The sequence below is a fragment of the Phodopus roborovskii genome, unplaced genomic scaffold, assembly GCF_943737965.1.
Source record: "Phodopus roborovskii unplaced genomic scaffold, PHOROB, whole genome shotgun sequence".
Taxonomy (NCBI): Eukaryota; Metazoa; Chordata; class Mammalia; order Rodentia; family Cricetidae; genus Phodopus; species Phodopus roborovskii.
In genome coordinates, this window is record NW_026126525.1 from 28,755,094 (window position 1) to 28,768,607 (window position 13,514).

General features: G+C 44.5%; 1 protein-coding gene across 1 annotated transcript in view; it reads left to right on the forward strand.

Moving 5' to 3' along the window:
- The first annotated feature begins 902 nt into the window (after window positions 1–902).
- The window catches only part of Fryl (FRY like transcription coactivator), a 228,747-nt gene continuing 216,135 nt past the window's right edge, over window positions 903–13,514 (forward strand). The window contains exon 1 of the mRNA XM_051198380.1: window positions 903–1,051. The gene's annotated coding sequence lies outside the window, so the exon portion shown is untranslated. The remainder of the gene's footprint in view (window positions 1,052–13,514) is intronic.

Here is a 13,514-nt window from a genome sequence, read left to right on the forward strand (position 1 = left end):
AGAGAGGACAAGCTGTTGAATCTTTGCAAAAATTAACGTAGCTCCCGCGCAAACGCCAGTACGACACACAGGACGTGACCTAAACGGAACTTCTTTTGGGAAGGACTTAAACGCTTTTCTGAATGCCCGATTGCAAGACAAATAAGGAAACCTCAAGGTTTGAAGACACCTTCATAAACTCTTCCGGGTGCTTAAAGTCAGAGATTCAAGGATGTTAGCAGAGTGGGCAGGGAGTGCGAACTTCATTAATTGTCAGGAGTCAGTACTAGGATTTCAGATGTTCTCACTCCATTCAGGAGATAGCAGGATTGGGCTCTCAGGATCCCACAGCTAGTGCGATGTACTCCTCATCTGAAGATTTTTGCATCTTTCCTGTCTCTCTTTCCCGCTTTCCTCAGAGTATAGGCTGTTTGGGTTTGACCCCTACCAATATTTAAAGGGAGAGGCGCTTATGGGAAGCCAAAGTAGGGAAGACTTCACGCCTGTCTTTCTCTCAGCCGTCCAGGGAGAGTGATAATAGGTAGGGGGCGTGCAGACTTTCTCTTCCTTGTCCAATCAGGGACACAGGAAGATGTCTTTCTACCAATAAAAATAAAGTTCGCTTTCCGGAGGCGGGAGGGTGAGCCTTGACTGCCAGTTCTCCAAAGCAACGTTGGAGGCGAGGACAGAGAGTGATTAGAGGTAGGTCCAACCCGGAGAAGGGGGCGGGGCGAAGGTGGGGAAACTCTGAGCGGCGGGGGGGCCGGCCAGTGGAGGGCGAGGACCACTGTTCCTGGTGTAGTGTCCCTCGCCAATCAGGAAGGCGAGGGGGTGGGCGGGGCAGGGAAGGGGTGGGCAGAGCTCGCAGCACCACCGGGCGCCCGTCGGGCTCTGGGAGAGACAGAAATCCGGTTAAAATCAGAGTCGGAGGGAGGTTTAACCACGGATCGGTCCCGATCGGATTATTCCTTAAAGGGGACGCGCCATTGTCAAAGAGAACGAAGCCTGGGGCCCGAGGGCGGGGACCGGCAGCGCTGGAGGAGCGAGGCAGCTGCACGGGACTGGGGACCTGGTAGGTGCTGCCTGGGGAAAGGCGCTTCATTTCACTTTCTCTTCCAGCGCGGGGGGCAGGCGCCGGGATGCCGGCTGACCGTCGGCCGTGGAATCCGGGATGCCTGGCCCTGGCCCGGCTGCCCTTCTTGCTGCGAGCCGCAAGAAAGGCGGACTGAGGTGGGCGGCTGCGGCGCCTGCTGGGGAGGCTCCTAACGGACGCGGGCGCGGCGCAGAGCCGGGGTCAACCGAAAGCCCGTCGGAGCTGCTGCGGACCCGTGGGGAGCACCGCGCGCCCCGCTCTGCTGCGCGCCTCCTTCCCGGCCCGTGCCCGGCTCTGCCCGCGTGCCCGGCTGCTCTGGGCGCGCGCCGCTGTCTCCACGCGCGCCCGGTTGCTCTGAGCGCGCGCCCTGCGCTTCTCCGGGCTCCGGCTCCATTCGCACGCCATGGGTTCACCGAGGCCCGGGAACCGCCCGGCGGGGAAGCGGGCGGCGAGGAGGTGGCGGCAGACGCTGCTGCAGTGTCGCGCACCCGATCGGGCTGAGCGCGCCGGCAGGCGGCCTCGGGAGGAAAGGCGGCGGGCCCGCGCAGCGCGCCGAGGTTGCCGGCCCGGCCGGGCATTGTCCGCGGTCCTTGGCCGCGTCTCTCCGCCCACTGCCCGCGGTGCTGGGAGGGGTGCGGACTCGGGCGCGGAGCCCGCTCCGCCCGAAGCGACGGCGCACCCCCGGATCCGCGCCTTCCGGAGCCACAGTCGGCCCGGCAGACTCTACAGTCACCGCCCGTGGCCGGGCCTGCGTAGCCCGGGCCCCCTGTTCGCATGCAAGCACCGTCCCAGGCTGCTAGCGGGGCCGAGCTCTGCTGTGCAACTTTTCTTTGCTTTTGATGGAGTTGTTGCTTCCGGGCGGCAGGTTCTCCCGGCTCTACCGAGCCTGGTTTCTTGCGTCTGGAGAGGCTGATTTCTAGAGCAACCTGGGGCCTGAATGCTGTCGGTCTTTTCTACCGTTCCAGCTTTGTTCCTCGCTACCTATCTACAATCGCTTTTCTTGTGGACTTTCGAGGATAGGGAGCAACTAAATCCCAGGCTGTGGTTTTAAAAGAGAGGGAGCTGGCCGAGGAGCAAGCGCTCTAGACAGAGCTAAATTTGCTTTAACCTTTGAACTAGAGAAAGTATTACCTGGACTCTACTACGCCAGAAGCTCTTTTGGGAGGAGAGAGGGAAAATACAGCAAGACAGGTTGCCAGGGTGTGTAGGATTGGGGGGAAAAAATGAACCACCTCTGATGGAAATAAAAGTTGGTTCTATAAACTGCTGTTCCGCCTAGCAGGTGCCTTCCATAAAGTTGATCTCTCCTACTGAATGCAGGCATTGTAACGACGAGCAGGCAGGCATTCTTTCTATCGGTAAATCAAATAAGAGGTCTTTGCTTTGCACTGTGAACATTATCCCGGCATTGAACTTGTCAATACTTGCAGCAGAAATCATAGCTAGAAACAACACATCCCTTGTTAGAGTCCTTATTTAGAAAAGAATGTTTTCATAAGCCTTCATTTTGACAGTTTCTTGAGCAATGCATTGTAGAGTACTTGGAGGCAGCAAGTTGCAACCTTATAAAGGAAGTAGCATCCGGCTTGTTATTCTTTGGTCTTATTTTTGTTACTTATTATTAGAAGAGACGTCCCGTCCCGGTTTTCTTAAACTCTGTTACAGTGTTTTACAAAGCACTTTGCAAGAGTGAATTTGGTTGAGATCTCTGGCCTATTTTTTCTTCTTCAAGAAAATACAGATTTTAAAAATTTGTTTATCATTAAGTTACTGTCCAACAACTTTTGAGTGTCTGTTGCAAGTCCCCGATGTCAACAGTAACAACACCAGAAATTATATTTGGGAAATAAGTTCAGCTTCACACACTGATACTTGAGGGAGAATTCTTTGCTCTATTACAGAGGTTAGGAAATGAAATCATAAAAAACTGACTCTTCATTTTGATAATATCCATCATTGTTCCACCTTATTATTTTAAATCTGTGCTAATTATATCAGGCAGGCATTTGCCCATCAAAGGAAGTAGGTGTTTAAAACAAATTCAAAATTTCCCACTTATATTTTTTAGTGGCATATTTAGACAATAGACTATTTTTTTTCCCCAAAGAAAACAAAAAGAAAATGTTCAGGGAGAATTACCTTAGAAATGCCTATGCTTTATTCTGGATAGTATATGTTTTTCTGCATTTTCTGGGTTCTTCATACATATTTCTTAAGATAATTTTGAGTCTTAGACTGTGCATAAGAGATTCTTGGGAGAGCTGGGATTGATTGTCTACTACCTGCACTGTTTCTCTGTGTGTGACTGCATACCCAGAAGATGTGCTGTTTTTGGCCTTTGGAACAGAAAAAGATACTTTCTTACAAAGATTGTGGAAGATACTTTTGCCTCTAACTGACACATGCAATGCAAATGTGGGCTCCCATTGAGCATCTTCAGATCTGATGAGATAGTTAATGACAGTGATAAATCCTGCGCTAGGGATTGAACCCAGGCCTTGACTGCTAGGCCAACACTGGACCACTGACTGAGCCAAAGCCTTACCTTTCCATATCCCCATTCCAGGGCAAGTTGTTTTTGAACAAGATTATACCAGTGAACAAAAAATGGTTTGTTGCTGGACAAAGCTGTCTTAGTCTATTCTTTGTTGGTGGATAAAATTGTGATTTAATTTTATAATACCTCTTGGACAGCTACCTTCTTCAGTGTCATTCATATATTGTAACTATTTGAACTAGGCTTGACCTGCTGTCAGTGTCTGCTGAGTACCTACATGTTTAAGGATGGGGAGATAAAGTAGAAATAGATGACAGTCTTGTTCAGAAATTTAGTGGAGAGTGTCAAAATAACTCTCCATGGGAGACAGACAGGGGTGTGTCAGAGCAGTACCAAGTCCAGAGTAACAGTGACTCAAGAACCATGGGTAAAAAACACTGAATGGAAGAAACTCAGATGATGCAGGAGATCTCCTGTAGCTTTAGCAAGTTTCATTTTGTGTATTAAAGTATTTTATGTAGAACATTTTTGGATGTAGATTGGGTATGTATGTCTGTTTTAGCTATAAATATCTGAAGTATTTTGGGGACATCAGAGCTTGAGCTGTGAATTCCAGCTGTTACCCCAGAGGGTGGGCTGGTGCCATCCGCCCAGGCCCAGCTTATCGCCTTGTCTTCAAGTCTACCCTCAGTCCCCTTCATCAGAAGTGATTTCCCTTTCCTTCTGGGCCTGTAAAGTACTCACAGAGCAAACCTTGTTCTTGCCTGTTAGTTCAGTATGGGCACCTGTATATTTCCATCATTAGATTGTGGAGGTCGGCAGAAGTTGGAACCCTAACATGTTTACAGCTGCCCAGAGTACCTGGGCAATTTTATTAGCCCACTGATATTCTATAAACCAAAAACTATAAAGAATACTTGCTTGTATTTGGAGGAAAATATTGATATGAATTTAAAGGAAACAGTTTTCCTTATCACTAAAGTTCCACACTCTCATTGATAAGAGATATTTAGACACTAAGAATGTCCAGCAACACTGCTCACTCACTAGACTGCAACCCTTGTTAGTGGGTTATTGTCTATTTTTCTGACTTTTCTTCTTTTATTGCAACCTCAGGGCTGTCTTAAATGATTTCTCTTGAAAATTTTAGCAAGTTGGGAAGAAGGAGAATAATAATATTAATGTGATTCTTATGAATTCTTTAGGCTCTATAATTTTGCTTTTTTATTTTGCATTGGATAGAAGGTTGTCATTGGTATGTCTGTGTTCAGGATGTGGACATAGAATTAAAACAACAACCCGACCAACTGCAATGTGCTGCAACATTTTTCCTGCCTTTACCTTGTATTTTTTTTTAATATAAAAGAACATGTTAATTTATTTTTTGGAGTACATGCTAAACATAATTTCTTGATTTGTGTAATCTCTAGAGAGAACTTGAGAAAATTACTTTGGTTCACAGTTCACTCTTGAAGTATCCCAGAGAGAAAATGCAGATTTGTTCCTAATCAGATGTGGAAGGAGGTTTGCTCTTAACTTCAGGCTGCTCATCACAGACAGGGAGCCTCTGTGTAGGCTGATGAAGTAGGTGAGGCTATTGTTCTACGAGGTTCTTGAAGTGACTCCAGAGAAGTTTTCACTAAGATTCCAAAATAGAAAACCCAGCTGCTGCCTGAGAGGGAGCCTCATCATGGAAAGTCTCCATTCATTAGTAAATTTGAGGAATTATGCCTTCTGTGGAGGCCTGGGGCTCGCATTGAGGATTAGGTTAAGTCTGCTAGTCACCTATTTGGTTGTGGCTCTGAATGGCCACTGTCAGGGTGTCCTGGCAGACCCATCTGGCCTTCCTGGTGGGTGGGTTCAGCTGTGTGGTGCTTGTTGAATTAAACCTGTGAGTGCTAGACTTGTTTTGTGAGATTTCAAACAATGCTGTTTCATGGGTAGGATTTTTTTTTTTTTAATGAAATTTTGCATAGATGTGTCTTTCCATTCATTCAGAGAATACCATTGTGTAACTGTATCTAAACAAACCCTAAACAATATGGGTAGTAACATACTTCATTTGAAGTTGAGACACTAACATGAATCAATGCTTTTGTTACTATTTGTGGACTTTCTTTTTTCCTGTGAAGATAATTTTGAAAAATTGTTAAAATTCATTGTGAATTAGTGGTAGGGCACTGCCAGCACTTGGGGCAGAGGCAGGTGGATCTCAGTGAGTTTGAGGCCAGCCTGGTCTGCAAAGTCAGTTCTAGGACAGCCAGTACTGTTATGCTGAGAAACACTGTCTCAAACAACAAAACAAACAAATAATTCACTGTGAAGTGTTTGGCTACTTTACACAGGGTCCTTTCTTACTAGCTCTCCTTAACCTTTGTGGTCATTAGGGAAAGAGTTAAATTGTTCACAAATGAGGGACCATGAAAGTCTGAAATCTGGGGCCAGCCTACCTAGGGGACCGTCTGACTTGAGGGTGTGTCCTATAGAGCTTAACCATAAGGTAGCAATCTTCATTAGTCAAAATTTGTGAGGTGGCTCAGTGCTTAAGAGCATTTGCTGCTCTTGAAGAACTAGGTTTGTTTCCCAGCATCCTTATGGTGGCTCACAACCATCTGTAACTCAAGTTCCCAGGAATCTGACACTCTCTTCTGGCCTCCATAAGCATGGGGTGCCCTGACACTCATGTAAGCAAAACACTCACACAGAAAATAAAGCTACATCTTAAAAAGGAAAAAATTGTGTGGAGGGTTACAAAAATTTTAAAGCATTTTCTACAGTCAGTCAATTATTTACTGTGTGCATATATGGGAGTCTGAGGACAACATGTAGAAGTACGCACCATTCCTCTGCCACATGGGTCTGCAGTATTGTCAGGCTTGGTCACAACCACCTTTGCTCACTTAAGCTATGCCACTGACTCAGGAATTACAAAATTAAAGTATCAGCTTTGTTGAAATTTAATTCACTTACCATATTCACCCATTTAAAACTCAACACTTTAGTCTATCCCCCAGATTTGTACAACATCACCACAGTAAGTTGACAACTTTCTGGAGTCCCATCTTGATTTTGCCCTCAGCCCTAGGGGATCCTGGTCTACATTGTCTTTATATGCTTGGCTGTTTTGGACATTTTGTCTCCATAAAAAGTAACATTTTAATAACTCATTTGTTTAAATTTTAATAACTCTGTCTGGTCTCTTTCCATGTGTTTAAACCCTAGGAGTAGATCATGTGAATGCTTTGTGTGTGTGGGGGGGCAGGTAAAGATGTGTTCTAAAATGAAACTAAATCCTTCTCTTGCCTGAGCCTAGAGAATAATGGGGAAAGACGTTTTGCTTAGGAAATCATTGGACTCACGTTGGCAGTCCTTCTTTCTACCAAGCAAACAGTGTAAGCCTCACATTCTCCAGGGCCTTACAGGGCAGTCAGTCCTACCAGGAGGTCTAATCCTGTTGCATGTGTGGCATGTGTGGTTCATAACTTGGTTTCAAAGCTTGGCCTTGATGAACTTGCCTTGCCATCCATGTTCAGATGATCTGGGCAGCCCTTAGTACCATTTGGGTGACTGATCACTATGGTCCACAGATGTTATATATTTTTTTATTTAATTAAAAATAATGCCTTTTTTTTTTTTTTTTTTTTTTAATTTTTAGAGACAGGGTTTTTCTGTGTAACAGCCTTGACTGTCCTGGAACTTGTTCTGTAGGCCAAGCTGATATCGAACTCACAGAGATTCACCTGCCTCTTCCTCCTGAGTGCTGGGATTAAACACATGTCCCACTACTGCCCAGATGAAAATAATTTTTTTTAAATATAATATATTCTGATCCCAGTTTCCCCTCCTTTATGCCCTTCCAGATCCTTCCCACCCATCGAACTCCATGTCTCTTTTGTCTTTTCTCGTTAGAAAACATATAGACAAAAACAGCAACAAAAAGGCATGAGAAACACACATACACAAACCATAAAAACACAAAATTGGAAGCCATAATGTACAACCAAAAGACCAGGAAGGTTAAGAATGCCTCAACAAAGCAACACGAGAAAAAAATTCTTCAAACACTTTGTGTTGGCAGTCTACCGCTGGGCATGGAGCCTACCCTTAAGTGGGTTCACGCATAGCATTAATCGCCTCTGCTGGTTCTTAAAGAACTCATTGGCTATTTACTCAGTGATATAGCCATTGCTTTGTATGTACTGGCTGTGAAGGCAGATGATGTGCATGTTATTTTTGGGGCATATTCGTCTTTCCCCATTGATTGTGGTTTCATAACCTTCTTTTCATTTCTGTGCCAGTTCTGAGTGGTGCTGGGCATCAAACCCAGGCTAGGTAAGCACTCTTCCAACTGAGCTTTGTCTTCTGGAGATTACTTAGAATGATCCTTTTTGAAGAAACCCAGCACTTCCAGGCTGTTGCTGTCCCATTCTTCCAGATGTGGACAGAGGGTTCTCACCAGCTGCCTCCACTTAGATGCCAGCCATTGTCAGACATAGATCTATCTCAGGACACCCTTACTGAAGGGTTTGTTTGTTTGAAAGCTGTCTAAAAGTTGATTAAAGGGTGATTAACAGTGCGTTGTTCACTTCAACAGAGCCTCGTGTTTTATTTTTGTTTTATTGTGTGTGTGTGTGTGTGTGTGTGTGTGTGTGTGTGTTGTCATGTTTGCCATGTATGTGGAGGTCAGAGCACAGCCTGTGGGAGTTGGTTCTGTCATGTAGGTCCTGGGGATTGAAGCCAGGTTGTCAGGCCTGGTGGCAAGTACCTTCACCTGCTGAGCCAACTTACTGTCTTCAGCATTATATTTTAGGTTGTAAAACAGGCATATATCCTTTTTGTTGCTTAAATAGACTTCACTGTAATATTTCAACTTTTCAGAACTTGTTTGTTCTATTTTGTTTTGTTCTTTTGGTATCTTATTTCTTGGTGATCTTCATGCATGAATTTAGTTCAATATAAAAGAATGCCAGGAACATGGGTATAGTTTGTAATTTCCCATTTTTATTTTATTTTTAAAGATTTTACTTATTTTTATTCTATGTGTATGGGTATTTTGCCTGCATGCATGTCTGTGCATCTTGTGTACACAATGTCTTCTGAAGCCAAGAACAGGGTGTCAGATTTTCTGGAACTGGAGTTGCAGACTACCCATAGCTGCTGTCTGGGTGCTGTTAACTGAATCTGGGTCTTATGCAACAGCAACAAGTGCTCAGACACCACGCCTAGACTGACTTTGAATATGGAGGGGGCTGGGTGGTGTTTGGCACAGGCCTTTAACCCCCACCAGGCAGGCAGATCTTTGTGAGTTTGAGGCCAACCTGGTCTACAAATCAAGTTCCAGGACAGCCAAGACTGTTACACAGAGAAACCCTGTCTTGAAAAACCAAGCCAAACCAAACTCCAGTAAAAAAATGGAGGGGGCTGTGAGCCAAGAAATTCCCACCACATTCTGTCATTGTTGAAGACTGGAAAGTGGGTTCTCCTCAGAGCTTCTAGCAACATGTCTCTGGACTCCCTGAGTTTAATCATTGAGACTCTGAACTCCATAGTCGTGAGATGCGCTTCTGTTGTTTAAAGATACTACTAGTTCCAAGGTGATTTCTTAGCATAGTCATTGGAAACTGATTTGACTCTGTGTGCACACTAGGGACTCAACCTGAATTTATTTTCTTCCTATAAACTGCTGGAAACACACTTAATTTTTCCTTTCCAGAGGGGTTGGGGTGCCCTCTGTCTTTGCTCACTCGAGTGCTAGCTCTGTACCTCTGTCTCTTCCATGCTGTCTTATTTGGAGGAACCTCTGCCTGTCCTGCTTCCAGGGACTGAACTTGCATCCCTCTGAAGAGGTGGACAGCCTTGTGTGTCTGCAGGAGTGGACAGCTGCATTGCTTCCTAACTCAAATGCTTCTGGTCCAGGTTGGTTTTGTGTGGTACTTGGTGCTGGAGGAATCATCAGTCCTCTTGATGGAGTTAGAAGAAAATGTGGAGGATCCCACTGTAAACAATTAATAAATAATTAGGACAGCGAAGGGTAAGAAATGCCACATGACTGAGTTAGCTGTGGAGATAGCAGCAGATTTCATGCTAAGGCCATTTCAGTCTAGAACAATGCCTGAATGTCTTGTGAAAGGGATGGTTGGATGAGGCTCTTACAATAAAGGAACTGGGGGGACAGACTTCAGTGAAATAGTACACATTAGGAGAAACAAAGATGCCTGCCACTTAGGTTGCCTTACGTTTTGTAAACACATGGTTGTATGAGCTGCCATGTGTGGGTGCTGGGACTGAACAAGAGCAGCCTGTGCTCTTAACTCTTGATTCGTCCTCTCAAACCCACGCTGTGGTCTGTGTGTGGAGGCCAGAGGGCAGCTTGTGGGAGTTGATTTTTCCCCTGCTACCTGTTGGATTCTGGGCATTGATGTGAACTAACTCAGCCCGTTAGGCCTGGTGGCAAGGGCCTCTGAGACACCTCAGGGTTCAACCTACTGAGCTTTATAAGGCCAAGGAAAGATTTGTGAGTTAAACAAAATTACAAACTGAAGCTGTAGTCAATTAAGGACCTCAAGATCTGATGACCTCAAGCAGGATAGAAATGTCTTGACTAGGGGGTTGCCTGGAGGGGTACATACTGCTTTTTAATTGTTGTTTATTATCAGAAACTCTCAATATGGTCTGAAACTCAATATAATGCATTCTGATTCATTAGGTGCTAAGAACGTTGATCACACTGTATGTGTGTATGTCACCTGCTTTGGTGCACTCACCTGTGTGTGTAGGGTGAGGTCAGAGGTCAGAGGTCAGTGTTGGGCATCTTCCTCTGTTGCTTCCCCACTTCATTTTTCCGACAGGCCTTCTCACTAAACTCAGAGCTCTCCATTTCCATCACATGGGCTGGCCACCGAGCCTCTGCAGTTGGCATGTCACTGACCCACCACTGCTAGGACTGTAGATACGTGCCAGCTTTTTACAAGGGAGCTGGAAATCTGAATTCATAACCTCATGCTTGTGCCATAATCCTTTACCCATTGAGCCATCACCCCTGCTCCATGTTAAAAATACATATCTTAAAAAATATTTTTGACGTGGATTCATGTAGCCTAGGCTGGTCTTGACCTCACTATGTAGTCAAGGATGACCCCTGCCCTTACTTCCCAAGGGCCAGGGTTGCAGATATTCAGTATTGTACCTAGTCTGAGAACTTTAAACACACTTATCATTCATACTCGTGTGGTGTGTGCGCGAGCAAGCGAGGGAGCAGCATAAGGGAGAGGGAGAGTGTGTGTGCAAGTGAACCACAGTATGCTCGTGGAGTTCTGTTCTCTTCCACCTCCAGTGATTCTGGAGTAGAGCTCGGGTGAGCAGACATCCACTCAAGTGCCTTTGCACTTGCAGAGCCATCCCACCAGCCCTTAGTTACACTTTTAAATGAAAGCACTCCATGAACTGTGTAAGGCAGTTATGTCACATTAACTTGCTTCTTTTTAGAGAGACAGGAGACAGCAGAAGATACAGTGTAACTGGACTTCATTCAGCCAGAGACTCAACACTACTTCTCTGCTGTTGGCGCAATTATTGGCTAGGCTACTGACCATACAATTAGGGAGAAAATGTGATTAGTTGAGTCATACCTGTAAAAGTTCATGAGTAATAAGCAGTTGACAAGTGGGTAGAAATTTCTAGTGTCATGCTGAAATAAATTGTGTCTTTTGTGTGTGTGTGTATCTCTCTTACACACACACACACACACACACACACACACACACACACAGAGCTACTGTGCATATAAATGTTTGGGTGAAATGAATTTTGTGGGGTTAACTTACTGAAAATAGCAGCTGTGGCTGAAATGTCAAAGGCTGCATTGCTATTTTGATGGGACACATACATGGGTTCAAAGACCAGCTGCACAATTACAGGGATGGGGGAAGATGTGGCTGAATACCAGCAGGGCTGGTATTTTAATTACTGTAATAAGCTCAGTGTGGACATAGAAAGCAAGCCATGGTAATCTGGACTAAGAGGGAGGAGGAGCAGGGCTAATGTTACATTGTTCTTATCTTGTACTCAGTGCTGTACACCATTGGTATACTGCATAGAGGCAACATCTCCAAATGGGCCAGAAAACAGAAAACACCATGTTAATGAGGAGACAAAGAAATTAAACCTTCATCTCTTACTGTGGAAATGTGGGATGGTACAGCTAGCTGCTTTAAGGAACCAGCTCTGAGTTCCTCACCATGGCTCACCATGAATTTCCCATATGCTTCCGATACCCCATCCCCCATTCCTAGGTAAACACTTCAAAGAAATGATAGCAGTTACTTAGACCAATATTGTGGATAGAGTATGGTGGTAGAATTTGTGTTACAATAGAGGGCACCAAAATATTGTTAGCAAGGTCATAGACTCATTGGTGTGGCTGTTAGCAAAAGATGAGTGGCAGAGTAGCAAAGAGCAAGGAAGACTCTTGGGCACTACAGGTGGGAATGTATTGGGCACCATTTTAATGGAATATTATGGGATGGCCTGTAAAAACCGGGTATTTGTCGAGAAGGAAGTATGTCAGTTTTTGGAAGAGGTTGTGCACTCTCTTGTTTGGAGATAGGGTGGCTGTCCATTTAGAGATGTGGTCTTTTAAAAATTATTTATTTTATGTGCATTGGTGTTTTGCCTGCATGTATGTTTGTGTGAGGGTGCCAGATCTTGGAGTTACAGGCAGTTGTGAGCTCCATGTGGGTCCTCTGGAAGAGCAGCTAATGCTCTGAACTGCTGAGCCATGCTCCAGCCCTAGAGATGTGGATTTTACCCCAGTGCAATTCACTGTGTCACTAAATACAGATCAGTTCAGTGGTATTAACGTTTATGGACCAAGTTTTTTATGGTTTATATTTATTTTTAAATAATGGCCCCACTTAGTGAGGGAATGCATAATAGTCTTTCCTACAAATGGTGCTGGGGCAACCTGGATTTCCACAACATAAGAATGGATTTGAACCCCTGCCTCATACTATACACTTAAGTAAAAGTGAATCGGTGACCTCAGTGTGAAATACTGATATTCCTAGGAAGAAAAGGGGTCAAGCTATAAGTTATGATGACCTTGTGCCAGGCAAAGACATTTATTTTGACTAAGACCCAAACCATAAGCAGCAGAACATTAAGTTGGTAAATTGGTTTCCATCAAAACGGAAGATGTGTGTAGTAAAGGATGCCATCAAAGTGAGAAGATGACAAGATGACTCACTTCATGGGAAACAGTGTTTGTAAGCCATCACTCATGAGGAACTTGGGTTGAGAAAATAAAGGGCCTGCACAGGTTCAAGCTGGACAGGGTCCTAGTGGGTGTTCCTAGACACACAGAAAGTGGACCAGACTTGCACCTGTAGGCAAGAAGCTATGTGCACTTGGTATCTGCTTGTAAAGGAAAAATTAGTCTCCCCCAAGTAGTCTCACAGGTGTAGTACCAACACTTCAGGGAAGGCCCCATACTCAAGAGTAGATGGCCAAAACAAAATGAACTCAATGGTATTTTTGTAGATGTGTGGACACAGATTGCTTTGTTTGGCCTTTCTTTCTTTCTTCCTTCCTTTCTTTCTTTTTATTGGTCTTTTGCTTTTATACTTTGGTTTCTGGTTTTTTTTGCTTGTTTTGTTTTTTGTCTTTGTCATTGTATGTTTTATTTATATATTTATTTATTTGAAAGACAGAGAAGGAAAGGGCTTGGTGGGTAAGGAGGAGCTGGGGGAGGAGAAAAAAGCATAATCAGAATATATTATATGAATTTTTGTTTTCAATAAAGAAGACAGAAAGAAAAGAGGGGATCACTTAGGAAATGAAAGGTAAATAACTTGACTTAAAATGATTAATAATAAATCCCGCGGCAGAAGAATTCTTTCTTTTTTTGGCAGAATAATTCTTAGTAAAAGCTGTGAAACAATGAACTGG